The 22500-nt window shown below is 37.8% G+C and overlaps 1 long non-coding RNA gene across 1 annotated transcript in view; it reads left to right on the top strand.

Annotated features, from left to right (window-relative positions):
• The window catches only part of LOC123512176, a 78317-nt gene that overhangs the window by 7727 nt on the left and 48090 nt on the right, over window positions 1–22500 (top strand). The window contains exon 2 of the long non-coding RNA XR_006677040.1: window positions 9754–12041. This is a non-coding gene — a long non-coding RNA (uncharacterized LOC123512176). The remainder of the gene's footprint in view (window positions 1–9753; window positions 12042–22500) is intronic.

The raw sequence follows: 22500 nt of genomic DNA, 5'->3' as shown, positions 1-22500 counted from the left end.
TTGTTCGAATTATTTTCTGTTTTATGTATTTTGTTGATCTTGTGATGATGTGATAACCAAACCATCAGGGAATTAGGGAATAGTCTCCTCAAATTGTTAACCTGTTACTGAATTGGTGCTATATCGTTAACAAGTCATTACTGGGCTAATGAAGAGAGAGTCAGAAGGTCATCACCAGCCAGCCATCGTATTTACAGAGGTGGTGATGGTTGTGATAATAGAAGTAGTAGTAGTAGTAGTAGTAGTAGTAGTGGTAGTCATGCAAGGTAGTTAGTACTTCATTACATCAGCCAAACTATGAGCATGATTATTCGTTAACACACATCCTCTCACGCATAAACACACACACACACACACACACACACACACACACACACACACACACACACACACACACACACACACACTCTATTGTGCTGCTGTCACACTTGTATCCCTTGTGTGTGGGGAGAGATGCTTGCGCAAGCGCGTTTGATCATGTGCGTGTGCATGTGTGCGTGTGCACGCTTGAGCGCGCACTCATCCTGCAATAAAACCCTCTTATGTTTAGCCACTTCCTGACGCTCATAGGCTTTGTTATGCTACACACACACACACACACACACACACACACACACACACACACACACACACACACACACACAGGTAACAATGTCTGAATATCTGCTAACAATTTTAATCCTATAACACACACACACACACACACACACACACACACACACACACACGGCTCTTCACGTCGATGTTAGTGTTGACAAGAGGAGAGGCAGCGTGTGGAATAAAAGTTTATTACAACAATATTCCATTTCCGCGCCGCCTGAAATCAAGTAGTATTTATTGATATGTGTTTGTTTGGGGGGTGTTTGTTTGTGTGACCTATTTGTTTACTTTGGTCTTTAGTACTTAGGTGTAGTGTTGTCTTTGTTTGTTGTGCTGTTTTACTTGTGTAGTTTTGTTATATTTTGAGATTGTTTGATTTTTCATTTAATTGTTTGAACATTGAAAAGTTTATCATATTTTTTTCATTATTCTTTTTCATTCCTAACTTTCTTTTTATTAATTTGTCAGTTCAAACATTTTTATATTCATTTCTATATGTCATTCATCTTTTCGCCTTTTGTCAGCCAGTTTGCTTGGTTGTCTCACTGCCTTTCTATGTCTGTCTGTCATTGTCTTTGTGTCTGTCTGTCTATATGTCTGTCTGACTGTATTCCTCTGTCTCTGTAGCTCTTTCAAGTTATCATTCCCTCTGTATCTGTCTGTCTCGTTCTCTCTCTCTCTCTCTCTCTCTCTCTCTCTCTCTCTCTCTCTCTCTCTCTCTCTCTCATTGTAGTCCTCTCCACTTTCGTTCTTCCGTTTCGTCTCATATCACAAAAAGACACACACACACACACACCCACCCACCCACCCACCCACACCCACACACACACACACACACACACACACACACACACACAGACATCTGCCGCAAGTACGCACAACACAACATAATGCAACGCAACACGACACAACACACGCCTCGTCTTCCGCCTTCTGTACTGCCGCCTTGCTTCTTCCATTGCCTGTAAATGTGTCGCGTTGGCTCCACCACCACCACCACCACCACCGCCACCATCACCACCACCACCACCATCACCATCTCCCTTTGCTGAAGTACATCCTGTTTTCTTCGTGTTTTTGCTGACTTGGTTCTTCTTCACTCGTGTTTTTCTCCTTTCTCTTTTTTTCATTTTTTTTTTATTTTTGTGTGACGTAGTTTTGCTTTTCGTGTTCCGTTGTACTTTACTAGTTTTGCTGTGGAGGTACTTTTTGTTTTCCGTGTTGGGTTTTGCTGGCTTATTTCTTGTCCTTTATATGCTTTTATTTTTTTTAATTGTTAGGTTTTTCAATTTATTTTGTTTTCTGCGTGGTTTCTTTTTTTCTATATATATCTTTCACCGTAAGTATTTCAATATTTACTGATACCAATATGACGTAAAGGACTTGCTCTTTTTTTTCATTACATTTGACCAGTTTCTATTTTCTACTTTTTTAATTAGTTTTCTTTATCATTTTCCATTTTCTTTTATCCTTCAAAACTTTTTCTTGCAAAGCTGTTTCTTTTTCTAATTCATTTTACCATTTTCCTTTCTTTCCTCGCATCTTTCTTTCCTTCTTAAGATTCCCTCCAGGTGTTTCAATTTGTCCAACTTCTCTCGTTTCTTTCTATATTTTCTTTCGTATTTTTCTATTATGGTTATGTCTATCAATGTCTATCATTCTTTTATATCACTATCATTTCAATAGTCCATGGTGGATGAGTGAATGGATGAACTAAACAATCAGTTATTCAGTCTACCTATGTATCTGTGTGTATTTTTCATTTAGCTATTTCTTCACCTATTTATTTATCCATCTATCTATATATCCATCCATCTATTCATTTATTTACCTGACTGTCTGCTAACTACTTAACCACACGCATATCTCTCTCTCTCTCTCTCTCTCTCTCTCTCTCTCTCTCTCTCTCTCTCTCTCTCTCTCTCTCTCTCTCTCTCTCTCTCTCTCTCTGCCTCATTTCTAGTTCTTTGCGGAGGTGTGAAATATGTATATATGTATGTATGTATGTATGCATGTATTTAGATATGCATTTATGCATGTATGTATAATTGCATCTGTCTTTTCTATTCTTCAATGTTTTTCTTTCTTACAAAATTCCCCTCGGCATTTCTCGCCTCGTTTTCACAACGTCTTGTCTTCCGAGTTGTATATATCATGCAGGCTGTCTGACGTGTGTGTGTGTGTGTGTGTGTGTGTGTGTGTGTATGCGTGTATGTTGTGGTATGCTGGAAATGCATATAACTTTCACACACACACACACACACACACACACACACACACACACACACACACACACACACACACACACACACACACACACACACACACACACACACACACACACACACACACACACACACACACACACACACATACACACACATCTGAGGACAATGTTGATCTATAATTGAAAGGGATTTGATTCTCACTCCCTGACCTCCATCACTGAGAGAGAGAGAGAGAGAGAGAGAGAGAGAGAGAGAGAGAGAGAGAGAGAGAATAACCACTACCAATTTCTATACACCATATTAATAAAGTCTCGTAAAGTCTTGTACCAAAAAATACCACTCGCTATTTTAATCATATTCGTATCAGTAAATTTTTAGACACACATTTTAACTTATTGAATTTTATATCGAAGTCTTGCGTCACTTATTTCTTTTTATTGAATTCCTGTCTGTTTTTCTTTTGATTTGTTTTTTTTTTTTGTTTTCCCACCTTTTTTTTTATTTTGTTTTTATTTGTGTTGTGTTGTGTTGGCGAGCAGGTGCAGCTGAGAGATTGTTAAGTCCGCCAGCTGCTTCCACACACCAGACCTTTAGCTTTATATATATTTTTTTCTAGTCATTTCTGTTTATTATTTTTCAATCTTTGTTTTTAAGTCTTATTTTTTTCTTTATTTTTCGCCTCCGTATATGTTTTTTTTTTTTTACTGGTAGTTTTTTTTTTTCTTCTCACACGCTCTTGCATTTTCATTATTATTTGTTCTTCTATATTCTTACATTTTAATTAGTCTGTCTTATATTTATCTATCTCATTATTGATTTATGTATAGCTCTCTCTCTCTCTCTCTCTCTCTCTCTCTCTCTCTCGTGTTTTACCTCAACGTATTTTCTATGACTAGTGTAATCGTGCCATTTTTCTTTTATTTCACTTAAGAACTCTTACTTTTTCTTGCAAAACTACTTTATTTCTCATTATTTCATATATTTTTCTTTATTTTTTTCATTTTATTTGTTCCTCCCAATGTATAGTTTATTTTTCATTATCTTTCTCAATAGGTTTTTATTCTTTTACCTTTTATGTATTTTTAATTTATTTTTAAAAGAATTAATAATTGTATTCTTCAATATTCTCAGTGTCTGTCTGTCTGTCTGTCTGTCTGTCTGTCTGTCTGTCTGTCTGTCTGTCTCTCTCTCTCTCTCTCTCTCTCTCTCTCTCTCTCTCTCTCTCTCTCTCTCTCTCTCTCTCTCTCTCTCTCTCTCTCTCTCTCTCTCTCTCTCTCTCTCTCTCTCTCTCTCTCTCTCTCTCTCTCTCTCTCTCTCTCTCTCTCTCTCTCTCTCTCTCCATGTGTGTGTCAGGCGGGACGGGACAAGTGTGGCAGGCTATTGACAATTCGAGAGTCTGGAGTCCCCGCTTCTCTGTTGACATCTGTGGTACAATGATTAGGTCTGAGAGTGAGTGAGATTCCCTTCAAGAAAGTAAATGTTGTGCCTCGTGCAGGGCAATGACCGTACTGTGATGGAGGAGGAGGAGGAGGAGGAGGTGATGGTGGTGGTGGTGGTGGTGGTGGTGGTGGTGGTTGGAAGCGAGGTACAGCAAAGAGAGATTGAATGCATGATTGATAAAGATGGAAGAAAAGTAAAAGGACGACGAAGACGATGATGAGAAGAAGAATACAAAGGAATAGAAAAAAGTATAAAGGAAAGAACCGACAGCAACAGCTCTAATGGGCCTAACGAGGCTGTCTGTGTGCCTATTCTAGCACTACAGATTCTACGAGTTAGAGGCTGAAGGACACCAGGGTTCAAGGAAGGAAAACAAGAGAGCACAAAGAGAAAGAAAGACAAAGATGATAGGAAAGGTTGAAAGAGAAATGCTGCTATTTAGTACAGCAACTAAAAATAACAGTTTGTAATAGTTTTATGGAGATACAAAGTACATTATTTGAAGGGTTGATGGGATGGGATTTTCCAACTTTTGTTTAAAGGTTTCTGTTGTATTACTAGGGACATGTGCTGGGAGAAAGTTCCTAACATTTACAATTGTATTGAAGAAAATAATGTTTAGCTTCGTCTTATCTGAAACACTTGTAGATAATCTTGCAACCATTATTTCTAGTGGTGTTAGTAGTGTCAATGGTTAGATAGTTTTTTTACATTTACGTTATCGAAGTCCCGGAGTATTTTAAATGGCTCAATTAAGTTCCTCGCATTCGTCGTTTCTCTAAACTAAACAAGCTGAGTTCCCTCAAGCACTCCTCATAAAGCTTGTTTCGCAGTCGTGGGATCAACTTGGTGACTCTTCTTTGGACTCTCTCCAGGTTGTCTATATCTTTCCTATAATGGAGTGACCAGAACTGGACACATTACTCAAGCTGAGGTCGGACGAGCACATTAAACAATGTGAGAATTACCCCTTCTGACTTGAATTTAAAAGTCCCACCAATAAATCCAACCAATATATTTGCTGTTTTAACTACTTCTCACTAGTGTTTCCTCGATTTGAGGTCAGTAGATATCATAACGCCCTATTCTTTTTCTTCATTATCCTTGAGAAGCTCGGAACCGTTCACTGAGTAATCAGTATGATCATTATTACTACCAAGTGCAGCAACACTTTACATTTATCTACATTGAAAGTCATCTGCCACTTGTCTGACCAAGTGACTAAGCGGTCGGGATCAGATTATAATTGACCTTTATCTTCTCATTTGAACTTAGATACTTTACAAGTGAGATCTTCATCGATATCATCAACATAGATATGAAAAAGAACAGGTCTAAGCACAGATCACTGTGGTACACCCCTTAAAACTTCTCGCCAGTTTGAAGATTTACTGTTTAAAACAACGCGCTTTTTTCTCTCAGAGAGCCAGTCTTTGAGCCATTTGAGTTTTCCATCTAAACCATGTCACCTCAGTTTACCTTGTAGCCGCCTATCGGGAACTTTGTCAAAGGCTTTTTGAAAATCTAGATACACAACATCTACTGCCTTTGTTTCGTCGTACATGGTGAATACATCCTTAAAGAAATCAAACGGATTTGTTAGATAAGAACATCTGTTTCGAAAGCCGTGTTGTGAGTCATTAAATTATTTACTTCTAGAAAGTTCACTAAATTATTGCTAATTACAGTTTCCATTTTCATACTACAGATGTGAGGCTGATGGGTCTGTAGTTACTTGGAAGTTATTTGTCGCCCTTCTTATCTATGGAGGTAACGTTAGCTAACTTTCAATCCCTGGGAACCTTACCTTAGTTAAGTGATTTAGTGAAAAACAATTAAAGGGGTTTACAAATTTGAAATTTAGTTTCTTTCAAGACGCGTGGTGCAATACAGTCTGGGGTGTGGGTTTTGTCAATTCTAATTTTAACAATGACTTGAAAATCACAGACATTTAGAGAGGTTGAATTGTGGAGCATAGGGGATGGTTTAGGAAAAATATGAGTGTTTTCCTCTGTAAAAACCGAAGCAAGATAATCATCTAGTGTGTTCGCGATCTGAGTTTCTTCGGTGGCAAGATTGGCGTTATCCAGGATGATCTGGTTAATGACTTTTTTTATTCCATATATAACTCTAAAATTCTTTGGGATTTGATTTAGTGACACCTGAAAAATACATTTCTAGATCTTTCTTGCTCTGTTTAATAAGCTTTTTTTTTTTTTTTTTATTTGTGCGAAGTTTGTCATATTCAAGTTTAACAGCCTCATCCTGAGAGGCTGATTTTTTCTGCAATAGGAGGAGGAGGAGGAGGAGGAGGAGGAGGAGATGGTAGATACGGTACTATATACTTATAGTGATGAGATTTGATGTAGAATTGAAATAAGACGATAGAAGAGAAGGAATGCTAGGAAAAGGTGATGCACAAGAGGAGATATTTGAGAAAGAAATTATTAGAAAATGATAAAGATGATGATGAGGTGGAGGCCAATAAAGGACAGGATGAGAAACCTAAAAAAGATGTGAAGGGAAAGGTTTTGATAGAGGGAGAGTGAGAGGAAGTGGAATAGAGTGAAAGGGAAGGACTGCATTGTATTGTGTTGAGAGAGAGAGAGAGAGAGAGAGAGAGAGAGAGAGAGAGAGAGAGAGAGAGAGAGAGAGAGAGAGAGAGAGAGAGAGAGAGAGAGAGAGAGAGAGAGAGAGAGAGAGAGAGAGAGAGAGAGAGAGAGAGAGATGTAAAAAAAATTAGAGAAAGTAGATTGGAAAGTATTCTGTGGAAGGAGAGAAAGTGGGATGGAATGAAAAGGAGTGCGTTGATTGTGTTGTGTGGAAGAGAGGCAGAAAAAAAGGATGTTTTGTAGATGGAAGAGGGTAAGTGAAGAAAGAAGGTGTGGGTTTAACAGGTGAGAGAGAGAGAGAGAGAGAGAGAGAGAGAGAGAGAGAGAGAGAGAGAGAGAGAGAGAGAGAGAGAGAGAGAGAGAGCGGGCGGGATTGAGTGTGTCGGGTTTCCTTCATTAATTCCTTGGTAACGTTTTGGTTATGGTTGCTTTCCTTTTGTTTTGTTTCTGGCGCCAAACATTTGCATGCCTAAGTAGTGTGTGTGTGTGTGTGTGTGTGTGTGTGTGTGTGTGTGTGTGTTGGTGCGAGTGGTGTTGAAATATTCTTTTGTGTTTTAGGTCAAGTTCCCCAGGCGGATGTGTTCTCTCGCTTCCTCTTACATTTTGTGTCGCTGTGCTATTTGTTGATTTCCTTTTGTTATTTTGTCTTTCATTTTCGATATTCTGCAGCTCTAAAACAATTAATTGGAGTGCAAATGTAGTCGTGTGTAATTTATTATTTTACGTAATCTTGGTATACACCTGTTATTTATTAAGCTATAGGTGATGACAACACACACACACACACACACACACACACACACACACACACACACACACACACACACACACACACACACAGCAGGACAATATAAACCTGACCTAAATACTAACTAATACAAAAACGTGAAATAATTGTAGAATAACACATTTACAGAAATAACACTGCATATGTACGTACAAATAAATAGATAATGATAATAGGTACACACACACACACACACACACACACACACACACACACACACACACACACACACACACACACACACACACACACACACACACACACACACACACACACGCAAAGCAACCATTCTCTCCTCAGTGACAGAGTGAGTTGCGACGCTTTCATTAATTCAATCAGCGGTGTAATGTGTTCATATGTCGCTTTCCTGTGTCTTTATTTGCATCTCCCTAGGGTGAGTGCTGATCTTATCTATTGTGGCTCGCTTCTGATAAGGCTCCTAAAAAACTATGTGTTGTCTGACTACGAAGATAAAATATATAATCCTTCAAAACTCTTTATTCTTTCCGCATTGTTTGTGTTGCAGTGTTCCAGTGTGTTCGATAAGGGAGATTTGCATCCTGTGTTATTGTGTGTCGTCTAATTTTCTTATCAACACACAAGCACGATTCTGTTCAATGGGTTATTAGGTTGTGTTTATTAGCCAGTTTTGTTTTATTGTTAAGGTTTTGTTTTAGTGTTATTGAGTGTGTATCAAAGAAGAGAGAGAGAGAGAGAGAGAGAGAGAGAGAGAGAGAGAGAGAGAGAGAGAGAGAGAGAGAGAGATAGAGAGGGAATTTGTTCTTGGTCTTCCTCCCCTGTGCATAAAACTCTTCTATTGCAGTATTGTTACTATATTACAATGAATTTATTTTGCAATCAGTACATTGCAAGAGTTTGTTCAGTACCGTTCTTTTCTTGTTTTTGTTTTCTTGTTTTAGTCTTTATTTTCACGTGGAGCGTCACCACTTCGTTATGGCAAAATGTGTCTTATTGTTCCTCATGTATCCCAGTATTAATGTTTCTGTTAGTCCACACATTTTGGGGATGACGCGCCTATCATGAAAAATAGAAGTGAATCATTAAAAAGATAAAAGAAAACACACAAACGATGCATAAGGAAACACTGAAATATTAACACCATCTAAAGTTTCAATTGTTCCGCTCACACTATTCATAAAAAAAAAAATTTTAAAAATACATTGTCATAGTGCAGGAAAACCAAACCAAAATATAAATGAATAAATAAATAAACAAAAAGCATAAAACAGGAGTGATGTCTTGTCATACGCACATGAGCTGAACTTGAAAGAAATAAAAAAAAAAAAAAACAAGGCGCAAGAAAACTCAGCGCAAAGGAAAATCAACACCATTTATTTGGCTCAGACTCAGGATGGACAGATTTTGCCCAATCGTTCTAGTTCGTGATTGGTTGTGAGTGAGAGGGCGTCACCAAATCGCTTTTTCTGATTGGCCAGCGGCGGTAAGTACAGGAGCGGCAACCAGCAAAGGCTTTAGTGCCACTTAGGAAAGGGAAGTGGGAGAATGTTTGATTTTGTTTTCCTGTTGTTGGGTTTGGGTTTCGGTGGAATAATGAATGTAGGACGAGCTGGCGGGAGTGTGAATGAGGCTTAAGCTGTTGTTTTCTTAAGTGTTGCTGCAGATATGGACGAACACACACGCAGACGCACACTGTTGCACTTGATATGGTTTTTACACAGCTTAATTGCCGGAATTAGAGAGAGAGAGAGAGAGAGAGAGAGAGAGAGAGAGAGAGAGAGAGAGAGAGAGAGAGAGAGAGAGAGAGAGAGAGAGAGAGAGAGAGAGAGAGAGAGAGAGAGAGAGAGAGAGAGAGAGAGAGAGAGAGAGAGAGAGAGAGAGAGAGAGAGAGAGAGAGAGAGACTAGAACAGAGAAACAGACTTAAGCGAGAAGACAGAGAATATAATATCCCTACACAGAAACACACACACACACACACACACACACACACACACACACACACACACACACACACACACACACACACACAGGGAGGGAAACACAAATAGCATGGCGAACGCCACACAACTCTTGTACCCATCTAATAATCCTCTTACTGCTTGCCAGGCTGACTTGGCGGGGAGAAGAAGAGGAGGAACTGTGGTCGTCTTCTGTCGTTACGACTTCAATGCACTACGAACACTATAACTTCAGCCAATGGAGTCCATAGAACCTACCAAGACGATGGAAATGGCTTAAGAGTCTGAGGGTTCTCTCCGCAACTGAACCCTAAAGATCAAACATATGTTCCACTATACGAAGGCACCAGAGAAGGGAGTCTTTAGAACCTACAGGCTTAAAAGTTCATGAGTGTTCTCTCCACGAGAGAGAGAGAGAGAGAGAGAGAGAGAGAGAGAGAGAGAGAGAGAGAGAGAGCATTAATCTTACCAGGAAGTGTTATATGTTTCTGAGTATTGCGGATGAAAGACAATAGTGTTTGAAAGCGGTGAGGCATATTATCGTGCTACACATTCTTTATTTTGTTAGTAAATGAGTGGGGGGACTATTTTTTCATTATGCATTTCTTCAACCCTTATTTTTGCTGTCCTACGTGGCTAAATAAGTGAGGCTTTTTTTTCTTTAGTGAACCTTTTTATTTAGCCTTTTTGTTCCCCTTGAGCAGAGCAATGGTCATGGTACTGAAAACCAACAAAAGACAAAGGAAGACATGTTGAAAAATGAATAAGTAAATAGGATTGCTCGTGATACACATTCTCTTAATACAGAGTCATTTCCTCTTAATGTCAGAAAATGTGAAGTGAAATAACAGAACAGTGAGAAATTATATTCGACCACACATTAGAAAAAGAAATAAAAGAAAAATGTTCATAATGCATATACTCTTAATAAACAAATATCTATTCCGCTTGTATGTAAGAAAAGCTGTAACAAGCAATGAGAAATTATATTCAATCACATATTAGAAAAAGAAATAAAAAAGTGTTCATAATGCATATATTCATAATAAACATATATCTATTCCGCTTGTATATCAGAAAATAGTTACAACAGGACATTGTAAGTGAATGAAATCGTATGAATAAAAGGTGAAGCAAAAAGGGAAATGTTGATGAGGAAAATAACTCGGAAACAAATAACTTCCCGGGAAACAGCAAATGAGTCAGTAGATGAATAAACCAATAAATGCAAGAGAAAAAATGAATAAATAGAAAACGTGCGCAAGGATAAAGAAAAAGAGAAAGACAAAGGAAGACAGTCAGCTTCCTACTAAATAAGCAGTAGAACAAAACCCAAAGGGAAAGAGAGAAAGAGAGAAAAGTAAAGAAAAAATCCACTTATGATGCGCTCTAATAATCGTGAATGCAACACAGCAAGGGTGGCGCTTCTTTCTGTGGGACAAAGCGTCAGTCACCCCAGCAAGGGATGGAGGAAAGAACACTCGTGCATCACCGCGGGGCTTTGATCGCTGGAACAGGAATAGACCGCGCCTGTGTAGCTTAATAGTGGTGAGGGATGAACGTGGCAGTGTTAGTGGTGAGGGAGAAAATTTAATATCAAGTGGTGGAGAGAACACTGGAAAAGGAAATTGGGTGAGGCCAATGAAGTGAACAAACTGTATAAACTGTGAACGAAAAAGAACACGAGAGATGAAATAGATAGAACAAGATAGACAACAAGAGAAAAAACGAAGCAAATAAGACACAAGACTTATAGGATGACACAGACGCGAAACTAGGTAAATAAAGAGACACACCTTAACACAAACTCTCAGAAAAAGAACACGAGAGATGTATTAATGGAATAAAAAAGGACAATCAGAAGACATGACGAGGCAAACAAGACTTATAGGATGACACAGATGCAAAACCAGTAAACAAAGACAGACACCATGAAACAAACTCACAGAAAAAGAGAAAAAGATCGCAGAAGATAAATTAATGGAACAAAAAAAAAAAGAAAAACAATCAGAGGACAAGTCGAAGCAAATAAGACTTATAGGATGACACAGACGGCAAATCAGGAAAACAGAAGCGACACACTCTGACACAAACCCTCTGTGAATGAACGAGACGAAGCATCACAAGACTGGACAACCCAACACCTCGAAGCGGGAAAGAAAACGTGTACCATCGTCACGGAAAGACAGAGAAAGGAAAGCCTAGAACTAGAAACTGAAAACCCAAGTGACCATCCCGGTATTTATCACAGTTGTCTTGTCTTGTACACGCTCTGGCCTCCCGCAAGAGCTTCTCCCTCCCCATCACAACCCCGCCACACCAGAGAAAGCACCAGTCTTTGAAGGACATGGTGGGCACCGAGGGGAGTGACTCGTTACCGCAAAAATGAAGAGGTTCAGACAGGCAGACGCATACTTAGAACTTCGAGGATACAAGGTAATGTGATGTTTTTTTTTCTGTGTATTTTGGTGATTTAAGGATATTGTTATGACTGCTATTATTTCTACTACTGCTATTACTACTACTACTACTACTACTACTACTACTACGGTCGTACTCCGAGCTGTTGTAAGATGTTGCACGGTCTTTCTAGCTACTGGAAGGAAGATTATCTATCTTTAGTTAACAAATATAATATCTATACATAAGGTGTTCGATATGTCGCCAGCAAGAGGATATGCACCAATTTATATAGTAGTCTTTTCCATTGACAAATCATTACAATTCCCTCTTTAACCATACATAATCATTACTTCAACTTCATACACGAATACAACAACGTAACTCATCACGGAATACAATTCTTCATATATCCACATAAGTAACTTCATTCGAAGTAATTTCACCGGTCAGTGAGACTCAAATGCAGTAATTTCAACCTTCTCTTTCCATTTCACTTTCTTAAATTAGAATTATTTCAGCATATCTCTATATCAAAATTTATTCAAAGTCGTACGCCATATCCTCATAACGTAATTACAATATTCGAACACTGTATTTATCAATGAATTTCATATGCAGTTATTATAACTTCCTCTCTTCATCTATATGTCACTTTGTAATTTATAATATCCAACCATTGATACTTATCCATCCATGAATCTCATAAATAAACTTTCTCTCTTCATTTATGTCACTATGTCACTTCAACGCACACCATATCCTTACGACGTAATTACAATGACCAAACAACGCAACTACCATATGGAACTTACTTATCAAGGCATATCATATGCAACATACGTACGGAGATGTACCCGATTGAGAATATACTCATAATACGCAATATACGTATATTATGTATCGACGTCACATTGATTCAGTTACTACACATATAATTCACATACACATAAACAATCAGTAATAACAAAGCCTATCCTTATCCCTCCCCCATTCTACTTTATCTCAAAGACTGGATTGTAACTTATAAGTTCCGCTTACTTTTGATATGATATACGTCCATCTCGCCCCCCACCCCCCCTGCGGCCCCCGCCGTGGATCGGGACCGCTCAGAACCTCCCATCTCTCTCTCTGGTTCATCTCCAGCATTTTTCTTTCCTTCACTCTCCTTCAGTTATATATGACCTGATATCTCTCGTGTATGTTACCCTTTCTCTAAAAAGTTATTTCTTCACACTAAGGTCAGAACGCCCATTGATTCATACACTTATTATATATTCAACACTACGTGACAAGCCCCCAAAGGTTCCGCCAATCAATCATGTATACTCGGGGAGGAGCTTTTGACCTCCACGTATAGACAAACATATATATATATATATATATATATATATATATATATATATATATATATATATATATATATATATATATATATATATATATATATATATATATATATATATATATATATATATATATATATATATATATATATATATATATATATATATATATATATATATATATATATATAATTCACTTCGGTCGCCTGCTGGTCACCCAGCCAGTCTTCCCCATTACGGAGCGAGCTCAGAGCTCATAGACCGATCTTCGGGTAGGACTGAGACCACATCAACACACAACACACACCGGGAAAGCGAGGCCACAACCCCTCGAGTTATGTCCCGTACCTATTTACTGCTAGGTGAACAGGGGCCACACATTAAGAGGCTTGCCCATTTGCCTCGCCGCTTACCGGTATGTATGTATGTATGTGTGTGTATGTGTGTGTATGTATCTCGAATCCGCCTTAATTCAATAACACGTCCAAAGACATGACCAGTTTCCCTTTGGCCCCGCAGAACTCGGGGTGGGATTTCTTGACATCCACGTGTAAACAAACATAAGGTCGAAGGGCACATACAAATATATATGAAATCATCCCAGTACACTCTAACACTCCCCACCAGTATGACCAGGCTATCGGCCACTCAAGAGACTCAGGAGGGAGTTTTTGACCTCTACGGTGGAGACGGTACCAGCAACATGTAAATGACAACAACACATACCTGTTTGTCCTGTCCCAGGATGTTTACCTGATATCCCAATTGATTGAGGTTTAACTTGATAAACGAGTTACAGTTCATCATTGCTACTGTAGAGACATTCATGCTGGGAATGGAAAGCGAAATTGTTTATTTAACGCTGTCACTAGTTTGGTTCCTACTGAAACTTGATAAAATGGCGTGATGCGAGTATAGAATATATAGTTGTAGTTTATAATATACCACTGATAGCGGATGGAGTAATGCATCAGCTAACGTTTTGTGATCATAGTTTTATTTTTGTTATGTAGAAACAATGTAGGATCCCGTAGAAAATAATAGCAGGTGTATTATTGTTAGCATTCAGAGGTTACATTAATAATTGTGAATAATATCAAATGTTTTGGTTCTGTATGTTTCGTTCGAGTCATATTCCAGAGTGTTCCCTCAATGGTATTACAGTATTCCCGACCTCCAGACAATAGTGCTGTAGCGTCAATGTCACCTTTCATAAACTGTTGACTGCTAGCACTGGAAATGACCAAGAAGTGGACGGAGAGAGAGCTAGACATGCTTTTGGAGTCAATTCCTGTATTCATCTTTTGTCAATATTCAGGGCACTCTAAAAGGGTTTACTGGAAGACACAGAAATATGAGAGAATAGGAGGTAGATCTCTGTTGAAGGCCATAGAACTACATAGAAGACTGATGCAAATATTAAAGGAAAGAGAGAGAGAGAGAGAGAGAGAGAGAGAAATAAATGGTAGGTGAATGACTATAGCAGAACAAGAGGTTAGTGCCCAAATAAAGGGTAATAGGAGGAGAGGCAAATATATTTCTTTGAATACATAATTTCAGATTGGTACAAAAATAAGAGACGAAAATAGAGGCACATATCGGATTTCCAGTTTAAGAAAACTGCATGAGATTGCACTGAAAAAAAGTGTCTAAAAAGTTTTAAGGAATAATGGGAAACTTGTTGACGAATGAAAGGATCAAGAAAATATACATACGACAATAAATAAACAATACTTAATAGATGAGAAGTGGAGTTGGAAAGGCAGGTAAATATAGAGAAAAAGGTATGTGAGTTTTAAAGTTTAGAGAGAAAGTGTTTGAATTTTATTGGCATAACAGTAGAATTGCACGAGTGTTATGGATATTTCATGCTGTTTGCTTTATACATTAGTGCAGCGAACAGAGGAACAGTTCATACGTTAATGTAAATGCACTGAGGGGAGAAATGTTGTACTACTAAGCTGAAAAATTAATCTGCCTAGAGACTTGCGGAATGTCGAAGGTTGTGGAACTGCAACACAACCCAAGTGGAAAAGAAGAATGAAAATATTTGTTCATGAATGTCATTTACATGAATAGCAAATACGTAATGACAAATTCCAGGAGAACTTTGGGCTTATAATAAAATCATTTGAACTGCATATTGTGATATATAAATTGAGCTCGGAAGAACAAGTTAAAATAAAGTTATGAGTAAAAGTGTAATAGTACGATAGCAAGCAGTAGCATAGTCATATATAATCTAATGAAAACAGGAAAGAAGGGTAACTGCAAGAACCATGAGACCTATTCCTAACATTCCTGCATATAACGTGACAGTCTCTCCTTAAATAGCATTAGCAATCCCTGTAAGAAAGAAAACGCCATGCCGATATGATTACTGCCATTCTTTGTATGAAAACTAATATACAAGATTTGGAGAAAAAAAGAATAACGATGAAGCAAAGGCAGCACTGAGCAAGAAACAATGCGTCAATGTTATTGCTGTTTTTCATAATGGGTGAAATCATTACAGTTCGATCAACAGAAAGAGCACCGCCAATAACAGACCTCGCGGCAACCTGACCCACGTTACGAATTTTACTACAACAAGCCATATGCATGTTCACATATTTACTAATTGTATAGGTGGGATCATTTCATTGTATGCGCGTGGATTAGCTTCGTATGTCCGAACTAAATGGAGGGAATTGAGCCGACAGATGAATGAGAAATATAACGTCAAAAAAGTCCTTTGATTTACAGACGGCACGGTGACAATTGTTTTTATTTAGTGTTATGGGAGTTGGAGAGCTGGGAGCGAGAAGCCAATATAGGGAAAGGGACAGGCAGGGAGCACGCACGAAGGGCAATATGAAGCTTCGACGTAGAGAATGAACTGAAAGTTAATGGAGATCTGGATATTGTTAAGTGTATTTAGTAACAAGGAGTGGATGGGTCTGGTGCTGTGTGAGGAGTGGTGCTGCGTAGGAATACATAGTTAAAGTAAAGGTTTATTATGATTCTTTTCTATTTACAATTTTATCACATCGTCTTTGGCTGCTACTGGTGGTGGTGGTGGTGGTGGTGGTGCTGCTGCTGCTGCTGCTGCCGCCGCCAACATTACTACTACTATTACATTTGCCACCCTACCACCACCACCGCCACCATTACCATCACCATCACCATCACCATTACCATTACCTACTACTACTACTACTACTACTACTACTACTACTACTACATCTGCTATTATTATAACTATTACTGCTACTACCACCCTATTACCACCCTACCACCGCCACCACCACTGTCCATAATACTACTACACTTAAAATTCAAATCTCAGCAGAGACACAAAAACTTGCAGGTCATAAAATAAAAACACTCACAATTCTGAAAAGTAAAACAACTCGTAAGACATTAAAGATGATTTAGTGCTCAGGAATTGTCATTAAAAGAGAGAGAGAGAGAGAGAGAGAGAGAGAGAGAGAGAGAGAGAGAGAGAGAGAGAGAGAGAGAGAGGATTGGATTCAGTAAGCCATTTGAAAAGACTGGAAATAAAGTGAAAGTAAAACAAAATCACTGATCGGTACAGCCTTTTAAGTTTTCATTTTGTTACTGTTATCCTTTGGCACTTCAGACACTTACTCTTTCACTGCTGTGTGTTATCAAATTTTGTAGGTCGGAAAATACAAATAAAATTAATCTTTTTATACTCTCTTTCTTCTCTATATGTTCAATCAGATTAATTTTGCACTGCTCTCAACCTCTTGTATACCTTGACGCGTTTCCATGTTCATTGTGCTTACTATTTGGTGACTTTATACAGCTTGAGAAACTCATGTTGGGGATTAGAGTAGTGAAGAGTGTGGCCATTAATCTTTTGAGCTCCATAGACCCTTTCTAATGTCAATAAAATGGTCTAGTCGTACAGAAATCTCAAGGTAAAAATGTGTCTCAGTATTGAAGGAGTTACATGTTATACCAAAGAATGAATTGGCAGCAGTAAAGGATTATAGAAAATTATCCTTTATGTTAAAATGGAATAAAAGAAAAGAAAACAAAACAAAAAAAAATCACTAGCTTATGATGTTAATTCTATTGTTTTTATTCTTATTGGTACAGTTGTCTTATATTATTGAGGTCGCTGTGATAAATAGCTTGAATGAACGTGACTACTTACAAATTCTCAGTATTTCTTAGGCATTGAAGAGTTGTCCTTTATTGTGATTCTCTTTCTTACTTTGGTGCTATTGGATTCGTATAAATGTGCAGTATATAACGGGCGTGAAGAAAACAAAATAATGCTAAGGTTAGAAATACATATTTGAGTGAGCAGTATGAAAATTAAGGCTTTTGAAAACTGTACATGACTGTGCTGAAGATTGACTAGCTTAAAAAAACTAAAAATAAAAAATATCTCATCTCTTTTCTCTAAAGTAACATCGAAACAGTAAAGAAAAGATGGAAAGTGAATGCCATTTATAAAGAAAAGTAAAAAAATCACTATTTTTTTTTTTTTTGTTCGGTTTCCTAGATGATGCCATCAAATTTTCTCTTGTTTTCTTTTTTTTTTTTTTGTGGTGATTGCTTTTCAAAATAAAATCGAAACCATGAAAGATAAAAAAAATATAAAAAAAATTAAAGAAGGCAGTAAAATAAAAGTCACTAGATTATGCTATTAAATTTTCCTTCTTTATCCTCATTTTTACGCTAGTTGCATTCCCAAATAAAACCAAAACCATACAAAAATCAAAGAAGAAATGGAAAAAAAAAATAAAAAGAAAGGAAAACAATCAAGAAAAAGTCACTCTGGATTATGCCATTAAGTTTTCCTCTTTTTCTTCCTTTATTTTTACGGCGGTTGCTTTCTTTGGTTTTTTTATTCTAGCCTCCATTTGTGGGCGAAGCATAAATTCGTGTTTGTGTCCCTTTCTCTTAGGCGCAGGAAGAGTCCAGGCAGGTAACGGTAGCCTGGGAAGGGTTTAAGGGGAGAGGGGGAGGGAGAGGGAGAGGGAGAGGGAGGGAAAGCAAGGGAAAGAGAGAGGGAGAGAGAGGCGTGGGAAGCAAAGAGGAAGGGAAGTGAGGGAAGACTTAAATTGGACACACATTAGAGTGATTTTCTTTATTATATCAAGGAAAGAATAACAAGAGAGAGAGAGAGAGAGAGAGAGAGAGAGAGAGAGAGAGAGAGAGAGAGAGAGAGAGAGAGAGAGAGAGAGAATAGAAGAGGAAGAAATAAAGGAGTAGTAGGAGAAGAAGAAGGGAGAGAACAAAGAGGAAATGGAAAAGAGGCTGAAATCTGACATAATATTTGTTTGTTACATTAAGAGAAAAGAAAAAAAAACTAATGTAACTCAATGTAATTACCCTGCTTGCTTTAATTACCTGCGTCACGTCGAGCCAGGATTTCTTCTTATGTATTGCTAGAGACGTGTTGTATTTATCTATTGAATATATCTGTGAAGCGATGCGAAATTATAAAGAAAACACCCAGAAGATAATTTGTGTAATGTTAAATGTATTTGCATCTCTTTCTATCAATATATTAGTTGTCTTTCATCGTGAAGGAAAGGAAGAATAAGAAATACCTTAAATATAATTACAAATCTTTCTAACTATCACTTATTCTTGGTCTTTAACTCTTTTTATGTATAGGTTTCTGTTTCTGTGAATTTCTGATTTTTTTTACTTTGTCTCTGCGTGAATTGCTCTCGATCCGAATATTGTTCTTTCATGAAGTCTGTATTTCTTTGTATTTGCTAATTTCAGGTTAATCCTTCGTAATACGCCATGCATGTAAAAGTAATGTGACACAATGCATATGTGATCAAACCTTGTTTTTGTGTCTATAGTTTGTTTCATTAGATAAATAGGATGATGTTTCTGATTACTTATGTATAATTCACGGCGAGTCAACACACAATAAAGGTAATGCAATGTAATGGTTATGGAATGATATCTGTGCTGCTTTGATGCTCCTTAATCGCCAACCATTTCTCTTATTTCTCTCTTTCATTTCAAGCCAATTCAAAACTTCTCTCTGCTTAATTCATATCACGCAGTAAATGCAATATAAACTATGTCTTATTCATATTTGAATGCAGAACTCCAAAAGAAAATATAATTTATATTAAACATGTACGAAAAAGAAAAAAAAATGATATAAGGAATAAATCTTGCAGATTCCGTAAATATGAAGGCCATATTAGTTTTATTTGATCTAGGGAGAACAAAGACAAGATAAGTAAGTCTGTATGCTGCTTCAGTATTCATGGATACATAAAAACCTACACTATTTCATAAGTATTGAAGAATTATCCTACATTGTAATTCTCTTTGTTCCTTTGAAATGCTTTGATAAGTATAAATTTTCAGTATCTCATTATATCTATTAGAAATATACATTACTATTCAGTCTGCTGCTTTGGTGCTTTATCTTACGTATAGAGAGACATTTTTTCATGGTATATATTTTAAAGTTGCTTATTTATACTGGTCTTGATACGTATGTAGTCACAGTATTTCATAAGTATTGGAGAGTTGTCTATTATAGTTCAGTATGTTGCTTTACTGTTTTAGTCTTTCATGATACACATTAAAGAATTGTCCATTAAAGATCACCACCAAGAGTGAGCCAAGAATAAAAGACAACGGACCTACAAGTAACGAGTCTGCGATACTGTTCCCTCATTCTATTTTAATGTTGGCGTAAAGGAACGAGAGAAGAAAACACATTAGATTTTACGACAGCGTGCGTAATTAAGGCATTTATAGAGAATTTTTGAAGGTTTTACGAGGCCTGTTGTGAGGAGGGCGAGCACTTGCTCCGCCTCGCCGCTTTCTCACGTCAGTCACAAGGTTATGCCAAGGCAACGCGATGGTGGAAGCGCGGCGAAGAGTTACCATGCATTAAGGAACGCTGTGGAAAGTGTAAATTGATTGAGTTATGACGCAGCAACAGCCTGGTCAGATGGTGCTGGCTGGGAGTGTGTGAGAGTGGTGCTGCCTTTTTCATCTTCTTCCTTCTTCTCTTCCTCCTCTCCTTTTTTTTTTTTATCTTTTTTTCCCTTCTTGTTCTTGTTCTTCTCTAAGCTGGTACTGTCAGGAGTTCCAAGAGCAGGTGAACCTTCTCTAAAGCTCTTTCTTTTCTGCCTCCCTCAGTCATTCTTATTACAAGCATGTCTTTCGCCTCATCCATAAATATTGTAGCTCTTCCTTTCTCCTGCCTGATAGATGTAGATATAAGTAGATAAATTAATATATTATACATTATGCGCCGTGATATAAGCAGATAGTTGATTAATGGATAGTTTATAAAGCGCCACAACATATAGAGAACACATAGGAGCACTTTTTCTATAACTCTGTCCTAAATAGTGTGTGGTGTGAGCATTGATGCGAGTTTGATGTGGCTGTTTATTCTGTGCATCTGAGGTGGATTGTTTTTTTCAGCATTTTTAGCGACGTGACATTTACTAGCAGGTGGTCGTAGTGGTGGTGGTCGAATGCTAGCGTTGGTTGTTACGTGTTGATAATGTTAGTAATAGTAAGTAAGTAAATGTTTCTTCCTAATTTTATATACAAACTTTGAACATTATGCTTTTATGTCCAACGCAAACTGTCTGTCAAGCCGAAGTTCCCTGAGACGGATATTCTTCTATGGCTGATCCTAGTATAACATGAACAGTAGTTTGATACAAAAGTTGTTCGAGAGAATGCTACAAGAAGATTGATATAGATGCCCATATTCATACATACAAAACCATACCACATGAATCACTTACATTGGTGGAGTTAGGGATTGTGGTAGTTGCAATGATGGTCACATTGTTACTGACTGACAAAAAATTCTGATAGTGGTAGTGGTGGTGGTGGGGGTTGTAGTAGTGGTTGTGGTGGTGGTGATGGTGTTCATGATATCAGTGATAACAGTAATGGTTGTGGTTGTGGTGGTGATGGTGATGGTAAGTTAATTACTGTGGCCGGGCAATTGAACCTCACGTATAAAAGGCAATATTTCCTGTAACTCGGTAAACTCCTGTGCCTTTACGAAGATTCCTGTCCGCATTGCACGGCCCTTCCTTACTCTGAGGCTTTAATGGCAAGACACTTAAAGCATCTTATTATTCTTAGGTAGAATTTGCCGCAGACCAGAAAGAAACAAGTGATGCTTAACTCTCATCAGCCTCATAAATAATAAATAAATAATAAATAATAAATGAATGGCGGAACTTTATTGATATTGTCTTGTAACTTGTGAAAAATGTATTAAAGAGTACACACACACACACACACACACACACACACACAGAGAGAGAGAGAGAGAGAGAGAGAGAGAGAGACAGACAGACAGACAGACAGACAGACAGACAGACAGACAGACAGACACACACACACACACACACACACACACACACACACACACACACACACACACACACACACACACACACACACACACACACACACACACACACACATTTCATTACATACTCACGGTCATTTTTGCAGCCATTTCTTTTCGTGGTGCCATGTCTTGTAGGTAAAATGTCGGACACGGGCACAACTCACAAAGGTTAAAAACTTCGCTAATGTTTTCACTTCCTCAGTTTTCGTTCCGCTGTTCACGTTGAGTAGGCTTGAGAGAGAGGAAACACTCCCGACATTCACCAACAAGTACACCGCTCACTTAACTTCCTGGAAAGTTTGATTCTCTCCTTAGTTTTGAAAGTCTAAAAATTTGATCCTTAAAGAGAAAACTTTAATGAACGGTGCAGGTTTTTTGTTGAGGAAAAGTTCACCTCTGAATAAGTCAGTGCTACATGAAAGCTCAGTAACCTTACTCACGAAGACTAAATGAACAGTACATTGTTTTTATATTACGTACTTTTGTGAATATCATAATTTACTTTATTATTCATTCAGAAATATATACGTACAAGTACTTTATGCAGGTAAACTAATTAAAATTTGTGCCGCGGTGATAAGTAATAGAAAGCTGAGAGAGAGAGAGAGAGAGAGAGAGAGAGAGAGAGAGAGAGAGAGAAAGTGGTGCAATTAGCGGAACCTCATTAAAACGTAGTGGTGAAAAGATATTAAACATTTTCACACTGCTAAGTTCTATTCCTAAGTTTGTGAGACGGAAAAGTCTTAGTAATTCTGGG

Source organism: Portunus trituberculatus, chromosome 33 (genome assembly GCF_017591435.1).
Source record: "Portunus trituberculatus isolate SZX2019 chromosome 33, ASM1759143v1, whole genome shotgun sequence".
NCBI lineage: Eukaryota > Metazoa > Arthropoda > Malacostraca > Decapoda > Portunidae > Portunus > Portunus trituberculatus.
The sequence above is the reverse complement of the archived record's forward strand: the minus strand, read 5'-3'. Positions and strand labels throughout refer to the sequence as shown.